The sequence below is a fragment of the Egretta garzetta genome, unplaced genomic scaffold (genome assembly GCF_000687185.1).
Source record: "Egretta garzetta isolate BGI_Z169 unplaced genomic scaffold, ASM68718v1 scaffold117, whole genome shotgun sequence".
In the NCBI taxonomy this organism is placed as follows: Eukaryota; Metazoa; Chordata; class Aves; order Pelecaniformes; family Ardeidae; genus Egretta; species Egretta garzetta.
The window spans coordinates 4,472,519-4,492,295 of NW_009260479.1; the positions used below are offsets into that span (position 1 = coordinate 4,472,519).

A 19,777-nucleotide genomic window follows, 5' to 3' on the forward strand; every position below is an offset into this window, starting at 1 on the left:
GCATGCACCCCGGTGCGTGTGCTGCGCTGCTGTTTCTGCAGGATCATTGTACCTTGATGCCTGTTCTCAGCCGCATCTCCAGAAGCGATCAGTCTTCAATCTGATGAAGCAGGTCCTTCTTCCTCCCTCTCTCAACGGCCTCATCACCTGATGACGTGCCTGTTCATATACGCAGGTGTTTTTGGAGCCCCTCTAAGCACTCTGATCTTTGACACTTTTTAATGCTTGTTAGGCCCTTCTATTTCTTTAAGGTAGGGAGCTGCTCTTGTAACTTATATTTTTTGAATTGATTTTTTCTCAGGCTAAATAAGATCAATCAAATCATATGGCTAATAAAATTGATAAAGAACCAATAAAAGCCCCGTGACACACCATCTGGCACGCTGAAGATGAACGACAAGAAAACCAAGCCACCGCTCAAATCTTAACCTTCCTTATCACATTAGAAGCTCGTTCACACTTCATAATAGCCCAACATTTCATTTCAGCTACTGAGATTAATGCCAAAGAATACATAATCACGCAATAATTCTCTGTATCTTTCCATCCAGATGCACTGAGTGGAGCCATCAAAATAAACAGATCAGCCATTTATTCCCCCCTCCCCCCCATATTCACTAGCACTGTAACAGCAGCAACCAAAACAGAACCTCTGCAGGAACAGGGGACCCTGCTGTTAAACAAAAAGACAGCTGGCAAGAGCAGATTTTCCAAAGCATCAAAATTATTTAGGAGGAGAACCCCTGTTAAAGTCCACAAAATTTCAACTTGTAACTCATGGGGCCTCATGCTGTCAAGCTATCAACGGGCTTTTGAAATTCTCACCAGACCCTGCCAAGAAGGATGTTACTACAGAGGATAAAGTTGAGTTTCAGGTGGAAATCTGATGTACTATCACCACATTGCAGTCAGTGGAGTTGTATCTTGCCAAGGGCTGGTTTTGGCTTTCAAACTTCAGAAAGAAATTGCAAAAGCCACACAGGAGTTATTGGAAGTCATAGCACTGAACACCCACATCTATAATGTGAGTGACCTTTTAGAAACCATGCGTGAATGTATCCTTAATATGGATCGTGACCCTGAAGCGATCTGAAAATATGGGGTATTACAGCAAATATTGACAAATTGTCAGTATAATCATGTCAGACAGGGCTGGAGATTTGACTGCATATTTAAAGTACAGATTGCTGAAGGCTCCTCAGTTACGCCTGTCCCAGTACTGACCATTCCTCTCGTAAAGTAGGATATCATGTGCCCATCTGCTGAAGAATTGTGAGCTGTTCACAGTCCAAGTGACGAGTTTTGGCCGTCTATCACTGCTAGTCCTAATCAGAGTGCTGCTCTGCTTGTGATATGTTGGTGTAATACATCTGCACAGAGACACGGGCGAAGGTTGCATGCCCACGCATCTGGCAAATGTATACACCCCACGTGTTTATAGGTGTGTGTATGGGCACACACACACGGCCGTGTACTGTTGTTCTCTTTGGCTTTCCACTAAAATTGTATTGATGTATATAGTCTTGCTCAGGCCTCCCAAAAGAGAGGGATTAGTATCTCTTGAAATGCCCATGGGCCAAAGTAATCATTGGTGTATCTATCTGCCCTGGGGGGTGACATGAATCAGGACCAATGACTTCAGGGACAGTATTACAGCAATTGAGCCCAGTGATATTAAATGACCATTAAACTATTTATTAAGCCTCATGATAAATGGCATATTAAACCATGCAAAATGTCTTAAAAAGCTGACTTACCAGGAGATCTCGGTGAGTAGTTTTACATGGGGTGTAGCTCAGTGCAATGCATTTATTAATGATCTAAAGGAAAAGCTCAGCTCATTACTAGCAAGGTTTGCAGTTTGGAGCAGTAGCTGGCAGTGGTGAATAACGGCAAGGGAAGGGCAGTTCTACATTGTTTTATAAGCTGGAATGATTTAAATACCAAGTGCTTTTAATGTAACCAAATGCCAGCATATGCTTCTGGGAAGGGGAGATGTGCATAGCGCTTACAGGATGCGGGGCTGCCTCCTGGAAGGCATTGACTTGGGGAGGGGATGGAAAGTCTTGGTCAATAAACAGCGTATGACGGTTGTCCAATATAATTGTGCAGCTGAGAGAGCTAATGGGAGCCTTGGATATAAAACCAGGGGAAAATGGAGTAGAAGGGAGAAAGTGATATTACCACCATTTGCTGCAATAGCGTGCCCGTTGGTCAGAAATGATCCTGGGGTCTGAATAAAGGTGCAGTGCAGTACTTACTACTGGAATATCTACAAATAGTTTTTGAAAATTATCTGAGTTTAGGAAAAAAGCTTACTTACAAGAATAAGGTTGCTCAGAAATAAAGATGCTTCCTACTCACAGACTGTAAGCACCTATGCAGGGAAAAAATGACTGAAGGCAGAGGACTGGTGAAATGAGCAGGTAAAGACATAGTGAGATCCCGTGCCTGGAACTTCAAGCTGGTCATATTCAGGGTAACAACATGAAGCAACTTTTTATGGGGTAACAGCCCTGGCAATACTACATCTAATGATTTTGTGGCTTTTCCATCACTGCTGGATTTCTCTTGTAAGATCTACTCAGTTCAAGCAGAAGTTACGCAGGAATTACCAGGTGAAATGTTGTGCCCCGTGCTATGGTGCTGTCATACTCACTGATCGTAACGTTCCCTTCTGGAATTACAAATCTATGAACCTAAGAAATGCATGACTGAAGGGCAGCTGTGGTCCAGCTACTGCATTATTAAGTGCAGGAAGTGATCTGGGGCATATCCTGGGGAGAGAGACTGTGTTATGCCGGGTCGACGGGCAGAGGTGAGAACTGACCTTTGGCTTGTTCAGTGACAGGAATTGCAAATACGTGTTCTTTGCAAAAAGGCATCTTTTCCTGCCAGTCCTGGGAAGCCTTGCTTCTGCAAAGGTCTGCTGTAGACAGTACCTGACTTGCTCTGCACTAGGCTTTGAGAGGGGGCACAGAGCAGGGCAGGCGTTTTTGCAGGGGAGCATACATAGGGGTTGTAGTGGAGGAAGGCTATTTGGGTGGCGGCTGAGTGAGCCAGCATGTTTCTACCCTCTTCAAGCAACATTTCAGACCAGTATTACCCATATTTGAGACTGTGTCACCCCCTACTGGCAATGCTCCTCATAATGCAGCCCAGGATTCCATTTACCTTCTCAGCTACAAGGGCACCTTGCCATTGAACAGGCTTGTGTTCAACTTGGTGTCCACCAGGGCCTTTTCTGCCAACCTGCTTTCCAGTCAGTCAGCCCCCAGCATATACTGGTGCATGGGGATGTTCCTCCACTGGTGCAGGACTTTGTGCTTGCTTTTGTTGAGCTGCATGAGGTTCCTGTTGGCCCATTTCTCCAGTCTATCAAGGTCCCTCTGGATGGCAGCACAGACTTCTGGTGCATCAACCACTCCTCCCAGCTTTGTATGGTCTACAAACTTGCTTACCAGTTAGCTATCTTCAGTAGCCAAGCTGCTGCTGGATGTTCTGCCACGTGAAGAATCTATCAAGATTTTCATCAATGCAAGGAGGACATTGTGCCCAGGCAGCCTGACCTCCCCAGGGCTGTGAGCTGAGTGCCACATTTGGGACACCTGTAGACAGCAGGTTTGCTTAGACTGGTAAATGGCAATCTGTGGGCCAGGGAAACTGGTGTCTAGGAGAGGACTGATAGTTTCTGTGCTTCATTTTTGCCTGAGCTGTCAAAAATGGCTGTGTCTCCTTAACTGCCTTGCACCCCTCCCTAGTGCAAAGCTACACTAGAAGACCATCGCTTGATCTATCCCGCCTTTAGTCATTTCTACACCTGGTAGCCAATTCAGTACAAACATCAGCAGGTTAATGTGGAGTTATCTGATGCAGACACATATCATGTGGGCAACTGAGTCACGCAGAGATACTAGCTCAGACTCTAAGAGCAATTTATTGCTCTTAGCACAGTGATAAACCCAAGCTGATAATCTCTGCCTTTTAGCAATGCTAATGTACTCAGAGGTAGGGCTGCGCTGTTCTGGAGCCCGACTCGTCATCATTTGCTCTGACATTTCTGCTCTGTTCCTCATGGTGCGATGTAGATGCACTCTTAGATTCTTTTCAGATTCACTAAATCATGGCAGTTCCCAGGAACTGAATGGGAAGATGTGTTCTCAGCTCCCTGGAAAATTATGGCTGTTATATTGTCACATCAACAATCGGACAAGCATTTTTACGGGCAAATAATAACAGGTTAGGTGGGGAGATTGAAAGGTGTAACCAATAAAAAGAACAAAGCAACAGGGATGGAAAATTGTTGCAGTGCAAATTAATTGCAAAGCAGTTACAGATGTGAATCACAAGTCAAATAAGTCAGGTAGGCAAAAGATAGCTTGATAGAGAAGGAGTAAAATGCAAAGTAGAGGAACAAATGCATTTTCACCAGGAAGTTTTATAAGGAATTATTGCCCTGAGGTAAAGAATCTAAGGCTGGGAGAAATAGCCAATAAAGCAGAAAGAAAGTAGTTTATTTGAAGAGGTTAAGGTTTAGGAGCAACATCTGTGACGGTCCTCTAATATCAGCAGAGATCTGAGGGCCATTATTCTCCTGGGTAACCTTGAGACACCCCTGGGGCATCTCCAGCCTACAGAATGAGACCAGCAGTAGCCTGCCCTGCTCATGAAATGATTGTGGGTCCCTCTCCATAATTCAACAACATGGGACAGCTAGAAACTCAGAGGGAGAAAATGTGAACCTGAAGGCTGAATGAATTTGATGAATACTTAACTTGTGAAATGTACTGCCCTGGGCTGTCACGGTGCCCACCACATTGTGACAATTCACTGAAAAAATAGTCATAAGGAGAAAGGCTACCTTACATTGACAGGTTGACATTACAGTTGAGCCTGTCTGGCCTATTGAGCTGGTGTGGGCAGAATGTACCCTTTTTTTCAGCTCGTGGGCACATGGTGCAGCTATCATCTGTTCAGTGCAGGTAGCAGCTCCTGCAGCATTCACAGGTAACATTGCTGTCGCTGGGGCTACTTGACAAGTCTCACTATGGCTGTCAGATTAAGTTGGCATAACTTTTCCAAACATTATTAGTTAGAGAGAAACTTCCTTGGATGAATAGTTCAAGGAGGATGAGATTGGTAATTTTGTCTTCCTCAGTTTGTCTCTCAGCCGTGCCCAGCTCATGCATGGGTGCGTGGTAACAAGCTTGTTCTGGGGTCCCCCTGGGGGACTCATTGCTGAAAGTGGTTACAGCACACAGTTACGGAGGTTGTGTGTGCAGTATTTGTGTTTCCAGGGAAAGATAAGTTTGATGTCTTTCCCCCCTGGTGATTAATGCAGAAGATTGAAACCTTTCACATATACTGATGCCTGATCCAAAACCCACTCAGCCAGTGGCAATCTTCTGATGAAAAGCATCTTATGCAAGGTCCTTGAAAACCTGAAGATTTCCAATGTCTTAGGATCATAGAATGTTTTGGGTTGGAAGGGACCCCTACAGGTCATCTAGTCCAACTCCCCTGCAGTGAGCAGGGACACCGCTAACTAGATCAGGTTGCTCAGACTTGCAGACTTCATGTTGTCCTATACCAGATAAAGGTCCCTGGAGACTTTAGCCAACAACTCCACCACTTCATGTGCAAATGGCTGCCTTAAGTACAGAAGACCTCTCTGAAAAAGAAAAAGAAAATGCCCTATTTATACCTTTTTGTTTTGTTAACTTGTTCATGTAGCATGAGGAAAACCATGTTATCGGTCTGAAGGGGGCAAAATAGTTTATACTATTATTAACTTTACTGAATGAAAAATTCATAAGAATATGAGAATGACCAAACAAGGTCAGATCAAAAGTTTACCCAAGCTTGCATTTGGCACAGCCAATAAAGATTGCAGAGGGAAAATGTAGAACAAAAGAGCAAGCAGAAAGTATGACTGCCGGCAGTCTATGGCTTCCTCTTTTTTGGTGGTTTATTCTCTTACCTTCACAAACATAGATCATGGTGCTCACGTCAGTAGAATCATAACATCATAGAATCATAGAATGTTTTGGGTTGGAAGGGACCCCTAGAGGTCATCTAGCCCAACCCCCCTGCAGTGAGCAGGGACACTGCTAACCAGATCAGGTTGCTCAGAGCCCCATCCAACCTGGTCTTGAATGTTTCCAGGGATGGAGCCTCCACTACCTCTCTGGGCAACCTGTTCCAGTGTTTCACCACCCTCATTGTAAAGAATTCCTTCCTTATATCCAGTCTAAACCTACCCTGCTTCAGTTTAAAACTATTACCTCTTGTCCTGTCACAGCTGGCCCTGCTAAAAAGATTTTCCCCGTCTTTCCTCTAGGCCCCCTTTAGGTACTGAAAGGCCACAATCAGGTCTGCCTGCAGCCTTCTCTTCTGCAGGCTGAACAAGCCCAGCTCCCTCAGCCTGTCCTCATAGGAGAGGGGCTCCAGCCCTCAGATGATTTTAGTAGCCCTCCAGTACCCATACTCCAGATTTATATAAAAAAGTTGGACGCTCTCATCAGGCTGGGGTCAGTAATACAAGTCATGCCTAGGCAGACCTGTCACACTGATAAGAAGCCCTTCCTGCAGGAAGAGTCCAGACCTGGAGGTCTTAAGTGCTTCAATTTAGATACAGTTAAAGACTGGGTAGGATTGACTGGCTCTCTGGGAACTGAGATACAGATTTGACATTCTGTAAGAGTAAAGATAGTCCAGTTTCACTTACTAGGGATTAAATTTCACTGATAATAAACTTTAATAGTGAATTTCCTCAAATAGCTGTCAAAGATATGCATTGGTGTTTCAGTAAAAATCAGAAGCCTTGATGATATAACAAAGCTGATGCACTAAAGCAAATGAAATTTTCACCAGTGAATGCTTGAGGTTCAGCTAATCAGTTCTTTAAAGCCAAGAGCATTTATTCTTTTCATTACTGACTTTAGTCATATCATAACAGTAAATACAATAAAACTTGCTATAAATTGTGCTGGTCGTGTATGGTCAGATTATTTGTGGGAATGATTGCTACATGGACTAGAATTACATTACCTTAGGTTATTGGATTTATCATTTTGTTTAAATGCAAATGCTAAAATAAATGATAGCTTCTGCTTCAGGGCTGGGGATTAGTTATTCAAGATGATCTTACTATTAACTGTGCAGTGAAGATAAATCGGTTAAAGGAAAAACTTGACATCTTACCAATTTTTTCTATACAGAGGCTTTAGTGGAAAAAAATGCTTGTTGCAGCAGTTTCTTTGTAGTTCCTTAATCATGTGCTAAGTAAGTCTGTAGTGGGAGTTTAATACAGAATTTTAAAGTGCTTAGACCTAATGAAACCATACTGGACAGTGGCGCTGCGGCAGCAGCAGGACCGGGCATCTTACAGTAGGAACAGCCCAAACAAGTCACGTCAGCGTTCCTCTTTCCCAAAAACAAATTTACAAAAGCATTTATGGTGCCTGATGGCACTGAATTTGGCTGCTAGAGATTCACAAGAGAGGTAGGTAAGTGCTGTGGCCTCCCAGGGAGGGAGGAACTCACGGTTGTGCACCCGTCCCAGAGAACATTTTACAACTTTCTACAATTAATTTGAGAGAGCAAATTGGGCAGATCGGAAAATGGGACAGAGAAAAAAGAAATGAGGGGCAATTTAGAGAAGAAAAATGTGGCACAAAACTCAGATTCAATGGAACGACCAAGTGCATAAGGAGTAATAGGAAGGGGTGGGAATGAAAGGATGGGTGCTGTGGCAGGGAGTCATGGGATGAGAAGGCATTGCCTCCACCCTGCCTGAGGTGGTGTGCCGTGAATTTTCTGGTCTGTCTGGGCAGGTCATAACTGGGACACACTGATGGACTGGATAGAATTTGAGCACAGATAATAATAAAGGCTGTAGAGCAGGATTTATGAAGAAAATTTAAGCATGAAATGTGCACAGTTTGTCTCCATGACAGCCTGACATTAGGGCAGTGTAAATATAGATGAAGAGGAAGAGGCGTCATTTAATGAAATAGAAGGATGCTGTGAGCAAGGGCTTTCCTCAGTCCTTACTTCAAGGAGGTCTGCACATTTATGCAGGCAGAACTCAACCCCTTCTGCATGCTTGGCTGCCGCTGAGATCGGCCCCTGCAACTCCGCAGCCTGTGCCCTATCCCTCCTCCCTGGGGGGAAATCACTCTCAGTCACATCCAGGTAGGATGAAGAGGGAGTCCCTTCCTCTCCCGGGAGTCAGCAAAACCCCTTTCCCTTTTCTCCAGAGGCTCAGTATAAATCTCTTTAGTCAGTGTTATGCTGTACTCAACACCAGCTCCCCTAGAGCCTGTAGCTCAGGCTATGTTTGAGTTGTAGCTGTTGAGGGGGTTATCTTCATTTGCCTGAGTGCTCCAGTCAAACACTGCTCCTTGGAGCACATAAAGATCTGGGTATGTTTGGCCCTGAGCATCCACTTAGCCAGTGAAATGGGTCACAGAGTTACCAAACCTCAGGGAAAGCTTTGGAGAGCATCAGGTAGAAAGAAAAACTTGTCCACCAGAATAGGACCATCTTACAAGCAGGAGCTGTGCTCCTCTATGTCTGCAGCTCTTTTTCCAAACCTTGCTGTTTCTTTGCTCAAGGGTAGCAGCTGCCTGAAAGTTCCTACAGCTCAGAACAAGGCAACTGGTGTTCAGCTATCAGGAAAGCATCCAGAAGTAGTAATTTCCCATTATTTCTTAGATTGCATTTTAATTATTGACAGGCAGACAGCCAGCACTGGATGGTGATGACTGCCGAGAGCCGGAGTGCCCAACAGCATTCTGTAGTAGGGGGTTAAATCTTGCTAATGATCTGAGTTTCTGCCAAACTCACTGCCGCATATCACGAGTGACACTAACTAGACTGGGAGGCTATTTCAGTTAAGTGCTTGCACTTTATTAACATCAGCCATTTCATATACTGCTGCTCAAAATATACAGAAGAGAACAGAGGAAAAATAAGGATGAGTGAGTACCTCTGGATGGCTTTGCTGGGTAAAAAACTGGCTGGATGGCTGAGCCCAAAGAGATGTGGTGAATGGAGTTAAGTCTAGGTCGTGGCCAGTCACAAGTGGTGTTCTCCAGCGCTCAGTATTAGGGCCAGTTCTGTTTAGCATCAATGATCTGGACAAGGGGATGACACCAAGTTGGGCAGGAGTATTGATCTGCTTGAGAGTAGGAAGGCTCTACAGAGGGACCTGGTCAGGCTGGATCAATGGGCCAAGGCCAACAGTATTAGGTTCAGCAAGGCTCAGTGCCAGGTCCTGCACTTGGGTCACAACAACCCCATGCAACACTACAGGCCTGGGGAAGAGTGGCTGGAAAGCTGCCTGGTAGAAAAGGCCCTAGGGTGTTGGTTGACAGGCCAATATGAGCCAGCTTTGTGCCCAGGTGGCCGAGAGGGCCAATAGCATCCTGGCCTGTATCCGGAATAGTGTGGCCAGCAGGACCAGGGAAGTCCTCCTTCCCCTGTACTCTGCACTGGTGAGGCCACATCTTGAATACAGTGTTCAGTGTTGGGCTCCTCACTACAAGAAGGACATTGAGGTGCTGGAACATGTCCAGAGAAGGGCAACAAAGCTGATGGGGGGTCTGGAGCCCAAGGCTGATGGGGAACAGCTGAGGGAGCTGGGGTTGTTCAGCCTGGAGAAGAGGAGGCTGAGGGGAGACCTTATCACCTTCTACAACTGCCTGACAGGAGGGCGTAGTGAGGTAGGTATCAGTCTCTTCTGCTGAGCAACAAGCAATAAGATGAGAGGAAATGGCCTCAAGTTGCACCAGGGGAGGTTTAGATTGGACATTAGGAAAAATTCCTTCATGGAAAGGGTTGTCAAGCACTGGAATGGGCTGCCCAGGAAAGTGATTGAGTCCCCATCCCTGGAGGTATTTAACTGACGGGTAGATGAGGAGTTTAGGGACATGGTTTAATGATGGGATGGCAGGGTTAGGTTAATGGTTGAACTTGATTGTCTTAAAGGTCTTTTCCAACCTTAATGATTCTAAGATTCTATGATTCTGTGAATTTCATTCCCCACATTGTGGACTTATTTTTCTGCAGCTGGGGAAGAAAACTCCTTCTTTCCACTGCTATCTGCCCTTCTGCCTACCATTCCAGGAAAGAATTTTGCTAGGTAGTTTGGAAATTTTTGTGCAAGAGGAATGTTGTGATTTTTGGGTCCCTTTCTTAAGTGCTAATGTGGCTGGTTTATTTTTCCTTAGTGCTCCAGCCCAAGCAGTCACACAGGCAGTTTAGATGCAGTACTTCCCTCAAGAAAGTCTCTTGTGACCTTCAGCTTCCTTCCTGGTTACCAAATCCACCTCCCCGCACCCCTACCCCTTATTTTCCTTAGGGTTGCAGCTCAGCACATCTTTATTTCACTTTTGCCCTTACCCTGGTATTTTAGATTCAGAGATCCAGCTACCCATTTCAAATTCATTTTCATCCTTCCATTCCCCACTTCTGGAAAACTATCCTTCTTGCACTACTCAGGGGGTTCCAGCAAAGTCTTATGCTATCCAGCCTTCCCAGAACTCTTGGTAGACTCTTGTGGATCTCATGCCACAAAGAGGATGGTGCAGGTACCACCAAAGACAGTGGTACTGCTGCCACCAGTTTCTTGGCCATGAAGAGGTTTTCTACAGGACTTCTGTTTTTCCCACCTCCAACATTCTTGAGGACCCAAAATAAATGGGTATAGTGCTGACAATACTTTCAGCAAGTGTCCTAAATGCATGTGATATTACAACAGGAGATGACGCTGACAGGATGGTCGTTTCAGCGCATAATTCTTGCGGCCAAGACTGTTGGGGCTGACTGGCAGAGGGCAAGACTGCATCGTTAGCCAGGCCCATTCAGCATCAGCCTTGCATTTGGACAGCTTGCCTGATCCTGCTCTTTCCTTGAGCAGCGGCCACCTTTGCAATACCATGCAAGGTGATTGCTTGGAGATTGAAGAACATCTGAAATGCATGCTTACTGCCTATACGCACACAGCCTGATTACAAAGTCAAAACTCTTAAGTGGGATTTAGGACTGAGAACTGTGAGATATAAAGTTGTGTGACTCCTTACTTTAAATCAAGAAAGCAATCATCTATCAAGGGTATCTATTTTCCCTGTTTTATCTTCCGAGAAGAAATGTATGGCTGATAAATTTATAGAAGTTAACATGAGCAGGTAATTTGAAAGGAAATATTCGCCACCCTCAAGAAATCCTTTCTGCTCAGATTTGGCTGGCCACCATATATCTTGCAGAAGGGCTAGTACCGATCATTTTATTTCTCCCTCCAGTCCTCCACAGCTATGTATCCTCAATTCCTCTCTTCAGGTTAACCACCGCTTTATTCTGAAGGGTGCACAATTGGCAAGAGGAGCTACATTTGATCAGTACAAGAACATGCAATCCACATATGTACTAAATGCTACAAGAGAGGAAGCAACATCTATCTTGTCAACTGGATTTAAGCATGACGGGAATCATGATGAATGTCCGAGCTGTGATGGCTGTTCATTCATTAATGTATCTCTCCTCGATGCTTACTGTGTTGCGTAAGTCCCTGTGACCATTACACTATGACTGATCTGCTGTAAAGAATGAAATGGGGCTTCCTCTCCTGTCAGCCTTAGTATTCCTGCATCTCAATCTTGTCCCTGGGTTTCTTTGGCCTCTGGGTCTCTGAGTGGCTGCACCAGCTGCACACTTGATAGATCTTCTTGTACTTACACTATCTTCATCTTCATTGGTGTCTACCATGAAGCAGATGTCCAGGTGGGATCAGATGAACCTTGGCCATTAAGAATGCAAAGACACCAGAGCGATGAGCTCAGCTTTAAAGACCTTCACTGTAGACTTCCAAAGTCTTGGTGCCGGGTAGGCCCACTCTCCCCCACAAGTACGGGGTGTGCACTTCTCACTTGGTCAGTCACATCTGAAAGGGTGGCCTCCTCTTTCTCCCTGAGGGAGATGTCCATCACACTCCTGAGAGGGACCTATAGGGAATGTGAATTTAATCTATACCTCTTGCTCAAGACAGCAGGAAAGAGGTGAAAACTTCTGTCACTTTGCTGAGAGACATGCTAGCTGTACTCATGTGGCCACCTAGTCTTAATAAAACCAGCTATTAACGCTCTAACTCTTGCGCAGTTCGTTTGTTTGTTTTAGTTTTTTTTTCTTTTTCCACTTCTTGTACAAATAAAAGTCTAAGTGCAATGCATCTCATTAGTGATCTTGTTTTATATTAGTTTAGGTAAAGCAGGAGAGGATGTTGTATAAAGCCCTTAATTGAGTAATAGGCTTAGTACTAGCATTATAGGAAAATAGAAAAAGAAATTCCCAGAAGGCTCAGTGCTTTGTGTTTAGCTCACTGCCTTACCTAGTTCCTTCTCCTGGTAATAGACTCCCAGTAAAGTAAAATAATGCTTAATAAAACTTACACTTGAAAAAGTAATTTGCTTGGGCTATTGATTTAATTAACTTGAGTCCATTTGTTTAAGCACTGTTTGTGCTTTAAATGCATAGCACAGAACCTACAGAAGAATGCTCCTCGCTGCAGCTCACTACTATCTACCTTGCTGCAGTGAGATAATGGTTGGAGAAGGAATTTCCCTTTGCATGTGCCCTGTTGAAAATCTAAGGGTGGAGGCCTAAAATAATCCATCAATGACCTTAGGCCCCAGTTCAAAAGTAGGCTGATGTCTGTCTACTGAGAGAGCTTTGCATGCTTGGTTTAATGGAACATGTAGTTCTAGGAGGCAGAGTTGGTGACTTTACATAAATGGGGATTTTGTCTGACATTGGCTGGCTTTCCTTGTCATTTCAACAAAAAAAAGGCCTTTCAAAGACCATGAAATCTTTCAGGCTTTGCAAAGCTGATGCCTATTCTACCAGCTTCCTCTCTTTTTTTGTTAAATTTACTCAGCTCTATTATTTTGTAGTGCCAGTATCACTTCATTAGTGATGAGTCATATCATTTATTAGATCTGACTGAGTAAGTATTCTGGAAAACCGTATGAGTGAAAGATCTTTGGGTGAGAGGTGGAAAGGTCCTTCTGTTTTGCCATATGTAAAGTAGAGTTGCTCTTTCCTACTTTGTTTTGAGAAAGAGTATTCAGCTGGAGGCAGCAGCAAGTAAAAGAAGGTAATTTCAGGAAACTTAACCCTTTAGTACAAGAGTATATAGACAGGTTGCCTTGGCTCTATGATTGCTAATAAGGGATGAGAAAATGTCAGCTACCTCATTTTCTCTGTGTCTGTCTTTAAGGCTGAGATATGGAGAGTATAACTCTCTGCAACGGCATTCTTTATTCCCGTCACTCACTCTGAACTGGGAGGCAGTAGTGTTCTGTAGGAGTGTCTCTAAAGACTATAGAACTGATGAAAAATAGTATTTCATAATATGGAATCATAGAATTGTTTAGGTTGGAAAACACCTTTAAGATCATTGAGTCCAACCATATCTGTCCACTACTAAACCATGTCTCTAAGCACCTCATGTACCCGCCTTTTAAATACCTCCAGGGATGGGGACTCAACCACTTCCCTGGGCAGCCCGTTCCAGTCCCTGATAACCCTTTCAGTGAAGAAATTTTTTGTAATATATGGTCTAGTTTAGTGCACCGTATTCCTCATTAAACTCAGAAGCGTGGTTTTGATTTTGTTCTTCTATCATGATAAAATTGTATATTTTGTCCTGATATTTCATTTCCCTCTTCAGCTGCAGAGTTGCCATTTTATAACATCAACTAATTGTTCATTAGAGTTGAAAAGGGGAGAGCAATTAGACACCTCCATGGAAATCCAGAAGTCACTTGGTGTCTGTGGTTGGGTCCATGTAGCTGAGTGGACAGGTTTATAGTGCAGCTAGTAACCTGTACTCCTTTGGACACCCAAAGGAGATATACGCCATCAGGCCAATGAAGTGCATCTAACTAAGCACTCTTTAGGTTTCGCCTAAGGGGGCCTCATCATGTAAGCTATTGATATTTCAGTTTGTTTGGAGAACTCTCAGCATCCCTGAGGTGCCTGATGCTTACAGACTGCTGGCCTGCATGGTCAGTGTGCTAATGCTCAGTTAGGTATGAACTGGTTAATGCCCAGTTAGTTGTAAGCAGATTCATGCTCTTAAAAAATGCTGATGTATTTACTGTCAGAGAAACGATTTCACAGTCAGCGAAGGTTTGGACAGGAAGAGCTGTTGGTATTATTCCTCTTCTTGAGTTAGATTCTCATGGATTTTGCAAGTGTTTTGATTAGTTTATGTAACTCCCATGATTCAATATCTCTACGCCTAAAGAGAACTCAGAGCAAGAAGACATTGCAATTTATTATATCTATTTCCTAACATGAAAGATATGTGAGAAATTTTTAAGATTGCAAATTCAGATGTAAAGAACTTAGGAAATTACAGCCATATCTCTCCCTCTTTGTGCATCATTTAGTGAGACATTGAAAAAAAAACTGTGAAGGTGCAATTAAAGGTTACACCATGATGTTTTCTGGGACAGACTGCTTGCTTTGTATGGAATTTCACAGGGCCTTCTCTTTAAAAAGCTGAGGTCATAAAGTTCACTGTGTAGCCACTGGCATGGCATCTGTTGGACCTCAAGACAAGATCTGTACCTTGGGAAATTGTTGCTTCCTCATGAGCATCACCCCTGGAGCTTTGAAATCTGCTCTACAAAGTGCAGGTACTGGGTTTTTCACAGCAACGTAGCAAAGATTATATATGAGCTCTAATGTAAGAGCTGTGCAAGATGCAGCATAACATCACAAATTCCATCAGCCATTCTACGTACTGCGAGCCGCTCTGCTCCTCACCAGTTCAGCTGTCAAAACACCATTTGCAATGGTACTGGCCAGTCTTGGTAGCATCTCTCTTGAACCCGTACAAGAGGGAAAACAAAAAGGGAGCTGGGGGACTGTTGGTACCACATTGACTGTGTGTAAATCTTTCTCAGTGCTGTTGAGAATGAGAATAAAGAAAAGGAACAGCTTTAAAAGAATTAAAAATTATTTTAATTAAATAATATCAAAGCAAGTAAGTGCTAGATTTGTTTTTGTTATTTATTAATTAAAAAAAAAAAAAGAGCTTATGGTCTAGCCAAGCAGGATTTTTACTGCCTTAATGAAAAGAATAATAAAATCCATAATGTGTCCCCTTCCTCCCCACCATCTCCTTGTTGAGCTGTCTAAGACACACTTGGCTAGCTGCTCCAGCATACTGATACTTCTAAATCCAGGCCATCCATCTTGTAATTGGTTGCAATCAGTGAGGTCAAGAAAGCTTTGCAGAATCAGCTTTTTTAGGCTCAACCCATGTAAAAAAACCTAAAAGCCCATACTTTTGAGCTGAAGAATTCAGCAAATTCTTCCTTTAATCACAATCAAGCCAGATTTCTATTAAAACTCACTCAGCACTTGACTGCACATGTTATAGGAATCACAGTAAACAACGAGGTGGTAGTTGTCTCCTTTCCTTTCCTTTTCCTATGACCCTTAAATCTGTACAATATCCATTGAGTGCAACTAAATACAATCACTGCATTTAATCTTAAAAAGTAATTACAACAAAGAAGTGTGAAATGAAAAGCAATCAGACAGAAATTATGAACTCCAGTCAGAGCACTTCTGTCTTTTGTTTTGGGAATATAAATTGGACTGATTGTATAACTTGGATGAGTATAAACACAGAAGTACTGGAAACCCAAGCCAGTTGCTGAGGAGAAAAAACAGACGCAATCTATAGATTTTCCACTGTGGTGGACACAAAGGAGCCAAAGTCGCAAAAGTCTTCTCTGACATTGAGTCAAGCTTGGACTATAGGGGATGAGCTAGCGCTGGAAAGGCTAGTCCATGGAAAGGCTCCATCACCATTCTTGCTCTCCAGGGGAGGCAGCAAGTGGCAGCCCTGCCATTTTTGGTTATTAATCTGTGATTGCTGAGTCAGAAATTATAACAGTGGGCATGCACTCTCAGCCAAGTGAACAGCAGCAATATCTGCTTTGGTTTGGCATGTTCCTCAGGTCAGATCTTAGCCATATTCTCCTTTGGATTCCCACCTTATCTGATCATCACTGAGGAGGTTTTGAAGCCATTAAACAATCTAATGCTTAATCCTTTCTGTGCCAGAGTTCCCAGACTACAAAACAGAAGAAGAAGGAAAAAAGAGGAAATAATTCCTGGTTTTGGGAACTCTTTGGGCAAGGTTTGCATGCTCTATATATGTACATCGCTCAGCCTAGTGGGAGCTTCATGCCTCTTGACTATTTTCATGTCACCAGGATCTGTATAATAAATGAACAGTTCATGGCCATGTTGGTTTTATGCTGTAGATCAGCCCATTCAACTCAAAAAATTAAATAATAATAACACAAGCCTCGGGTACATATACAGATAATAAAGCTCTTAACTAACATATCTGAGAGTGCTTTATGGAGGTGGGCAGGTACAGCGGTAACTAGTCTACAGACAAGGCAAACGTGTAATACTCAATGGTCTTTCTCTCATAAGAACAAAAATAGGGGTCCATTTGTCCTTATCTCCATTATTATTGGGCACTGGCTGGGATATAAACTGTTCAAGTGGAATTTTTTTTTATTTTATCAGCATTATCTACAGTCCCACAGTGGGGAGGCAGCCGGTAATCTTACATAGATGGTTTAAAACAAACCTACTCTGTGTCCTCTCAAGAACCTTAAAATGGAAGGAAGGATTGCTGTCACCTTTGGCAGATTTCACTCTGTTGGGGAATTCACTTCTGCGTGTGGCCTATATCCACCATTAGTCTTTGGCAGAATTAGGATCAATTCCATTTACTGCACCTCTTGGATGGACAGTTCAGGGAAGCACATGAATATCCAGGGAAAATATCTTTCTAAATGGCAGTTTTTTTCTGTATTTGAATCAGGATTGTGAAAATTCTCATCACCATGTTGTCCTTCTAGGCTGCTAATCTAATTAACATGAGCTCAGGAAGTTTGGCGGTTAATCCTGCATTTATCTTTTATTCGGGGTAGGGGTTAAAGTGTAGAGAGTTGTGCAGCAGCAGAAAAAAAAAGGACAACCTCATTGCCTTGTCCAGGCTGGTATAACTTGGGAGGACCCTGGGAGGGGTCAGCTGCTCCTTCCCAGCCAGCAGCAGAGCTCATCACTTAACTGGGGAAATCCCCCTTTGATGTGAGGATGTAGTGAGCAGAGACTGGGAGACATTCAATGGGGCTGTAGAAGAAGTGGTGACCAGAAAAATCTGAAGGCAGTCAGGGAGCAGACCCACATCCAAGCCCTCAAGAGGAAGGAAGGAAAGAGACATTTCCTACAGACCCTGAGGACTCCACCACATATGTAAGACCCAAGTTTCATCCACCTAAAAGTTACCTCCTGCTAATGTGTACTCTGACAAAGTGCAGAACTTGGGCTTCAAAGACCTCTGTGTGGTTTTGTTGGGGAAGATGGAGGTAGAGCCCCCTCAAAGCCTGATGCCTTCACAGTGCCATAGAGCCCAGAGAAGCTTGCTGTGGGAGTCAAGCCATACTGTCCAGCAGGGACTCAACCCTCAGCCTTCCCCAGCACTAACCTGAGAGCCTCCCTGGCCACCAGGTGGTGGAGAAGAGGAGTCCATCTTGTTATATGACAACACCATGTACCTGGGAATTGTTGGGAAACGACTCAGTGCAGTGAAATTTCTGACCACAAAGCTAGACCTACCCCTGTAGGATTGAGTAGAAAAGAGGGAAAACCTGAAAACTACCAGTGATGCTTTGCAGTTGATAATTTCCGTGGTTTACTATGAAGGATGACTCTGTACCTTTCATCTGGTAGTTTTGACACACCTCATAGCTTCAGTGCAAAGGGAGGAGGAAAGCAGGTGAAATACAGCGTTGAACGGAATGCTGCTCCACTGATTGCTCCTAAGGAGGATGTCTTGGCCATTGACTAGAGGACAGGTGCTGGGTTTGGTTAGGGTCTCCAAATACCCACCTCTTCAGCCTTGCAACATGACAACAACACAAATTAGTCTATGTTCCTCATTCTTCTCTCTTCTGGTAGCCCTCTTCTCTCCTTTCTTCCTTCAGTTTTCCTGCTCTCTGATCCTTTTCTCAAACTTTAATTCTCTCAGTGTTTTCCTCCCTGCACTGCCAGCACTGTTTCCTAATTTCTGCTTTCATGGCAACTCCCTCTTATCTTCTTTTGAGCCCAAATTACTTTTGTTTAGTACCACCCAGTGTTCTCTCACCAGCTCTATTCTTGCTCTTTACAACACAAACTGTTTTCCCAGGAGGCCTGGCTCATCCCAGCTCTTTGAATTCAATTAATTGATCTTCATCAGCCAGATTGCCGTTGGCAAAGAAACCCAGCACGCTGACTGTCTTTGTGCTTTAACTTCTGTTTTATCCTCATTTAATTTGTGCCCTTTGCAGCTTACTGAGCCCTAATTACCTCTGCTACCACTTCACCGTATTCAATTATAGCCTTCATCTCACTGACCTGACATCTCTGTCCTCATCAAATCTCACCTCTCTGACTTTGCCCATTAATTTTGTACAAAGTCAGTACCCTCCACGGGGACTTCAGTTCTTCCCATCTCTCAATTCATTTTCTTGACTACTCCCAAGCACGAAGGACATGCTTGCTTTGTGTTTCCCTGCTTTCAACTCTCCCAGCTATCGTGGGGTCCACCAGCATGGCACTCAAGCATGGACCAGTGGCACTCAAGCAGTGGCTTCAACCAGTGTACCTTGACTTGGCTTGAGGAAACTTGGTCTATATGTCAGGATTTTATAGTAAGGGTAAAAAACCCTCCCACACCCACTGCCCAGCTGTGATAAACCCTCAGATGCCCATACAAACCTATTTAATAAAATTTTCATAACATTTTTCAGGTGAAAGCTATCCCGCTGGTGCCTGGGTACCTCCTCACCTCCTCTCCTGCTCCTTTCATTCCTCTTACTATTATCTCTTCTCCCACCATCCCATCCCACTGCTGTCAGGTCTTGATCCCTAGATATGTCTCTTTCAGTAGCCTAAATTTCCCTCATCCTTCACTCCCTGACCTATTTTTTGTTCTGTTCCTGCTCTTTTCCTTCTTACTCTCTCATCTATAACTCGGAAGGGAGCTGTACGCTGGCACAGCGTTTCCTTCTCACACCTTCGCTGTTCCTCCTCTATCTCTTCATTCTGCTCTGTTTGTTATTCACTCATTTTGTTATCTTCTCTGGAAATTTTTACCATTATTTTCATATGACCTGGCTTCCATGATGGTGATTTCTGAGTGGGCAGTTATTTGGAAGTGGGGATGGCTCTATCCTCCTCTTTCAGCAGGTTTCTCATCAGTGCTTCTATCTCTGTAGGTCACCAGAAGCAAACTTTATCGACTGATGCCAGTATACTATGGGCTGTAGTGCCTCTGCATCTGTTAATTCTACTTGACTCATTAGTGCTTCCTGAAAAACAAAAATTCTGCGACTGGCAACTGCTGCCATAGTGCCCCATGTCAGTGATGTTATGAGGGGAAGACCCAGGCATGAGGACCTGCTGCAGGAGCCCAAGCCTATTGAAAAGTGTCCATTTGTGTAATTTCTTTGTTTTTTGTGCTACATCTCAGAAGTGAGGAGGGTCTGGGCAATTACCCTTTCTAGGTTGCATGAGGCCCAAACTCATTAATCAGGTTTCTGATTCCATGCAAAGGTCTGATCCCCATTTCAGCTCATTTCTCTGTTAGGTGTTGGGCTTTGTCACTGACCCCAGCAGCTCCACTCCTCTGGGC

General features: G+C 43.8%; 1 long non-coding RNA gene across 1 annotated transcript; it reads left to right on the plus strand.

Annotated features, from left to right (window-relative positions):
• Positions 1 to 6,382: 6,382 nt before the first annotated feature.
• Positions 6,383 to 13,807, plus strand: LOC118452821. Its single transcript, XR_004842677.1, has 4 exons — positions 6,383 to 6,477; positions 9,645 to 9,649; positions 13,564 to 13,572; positions 13,797 to 13,807. It is a non-coding gene; the product is annotated as an uncharacterized LOC118452821 (long non-coding RNA).
• The last annotated feature ends 5,970 nt before the right edge of the window (positions 13,808 to 19,777 follow it).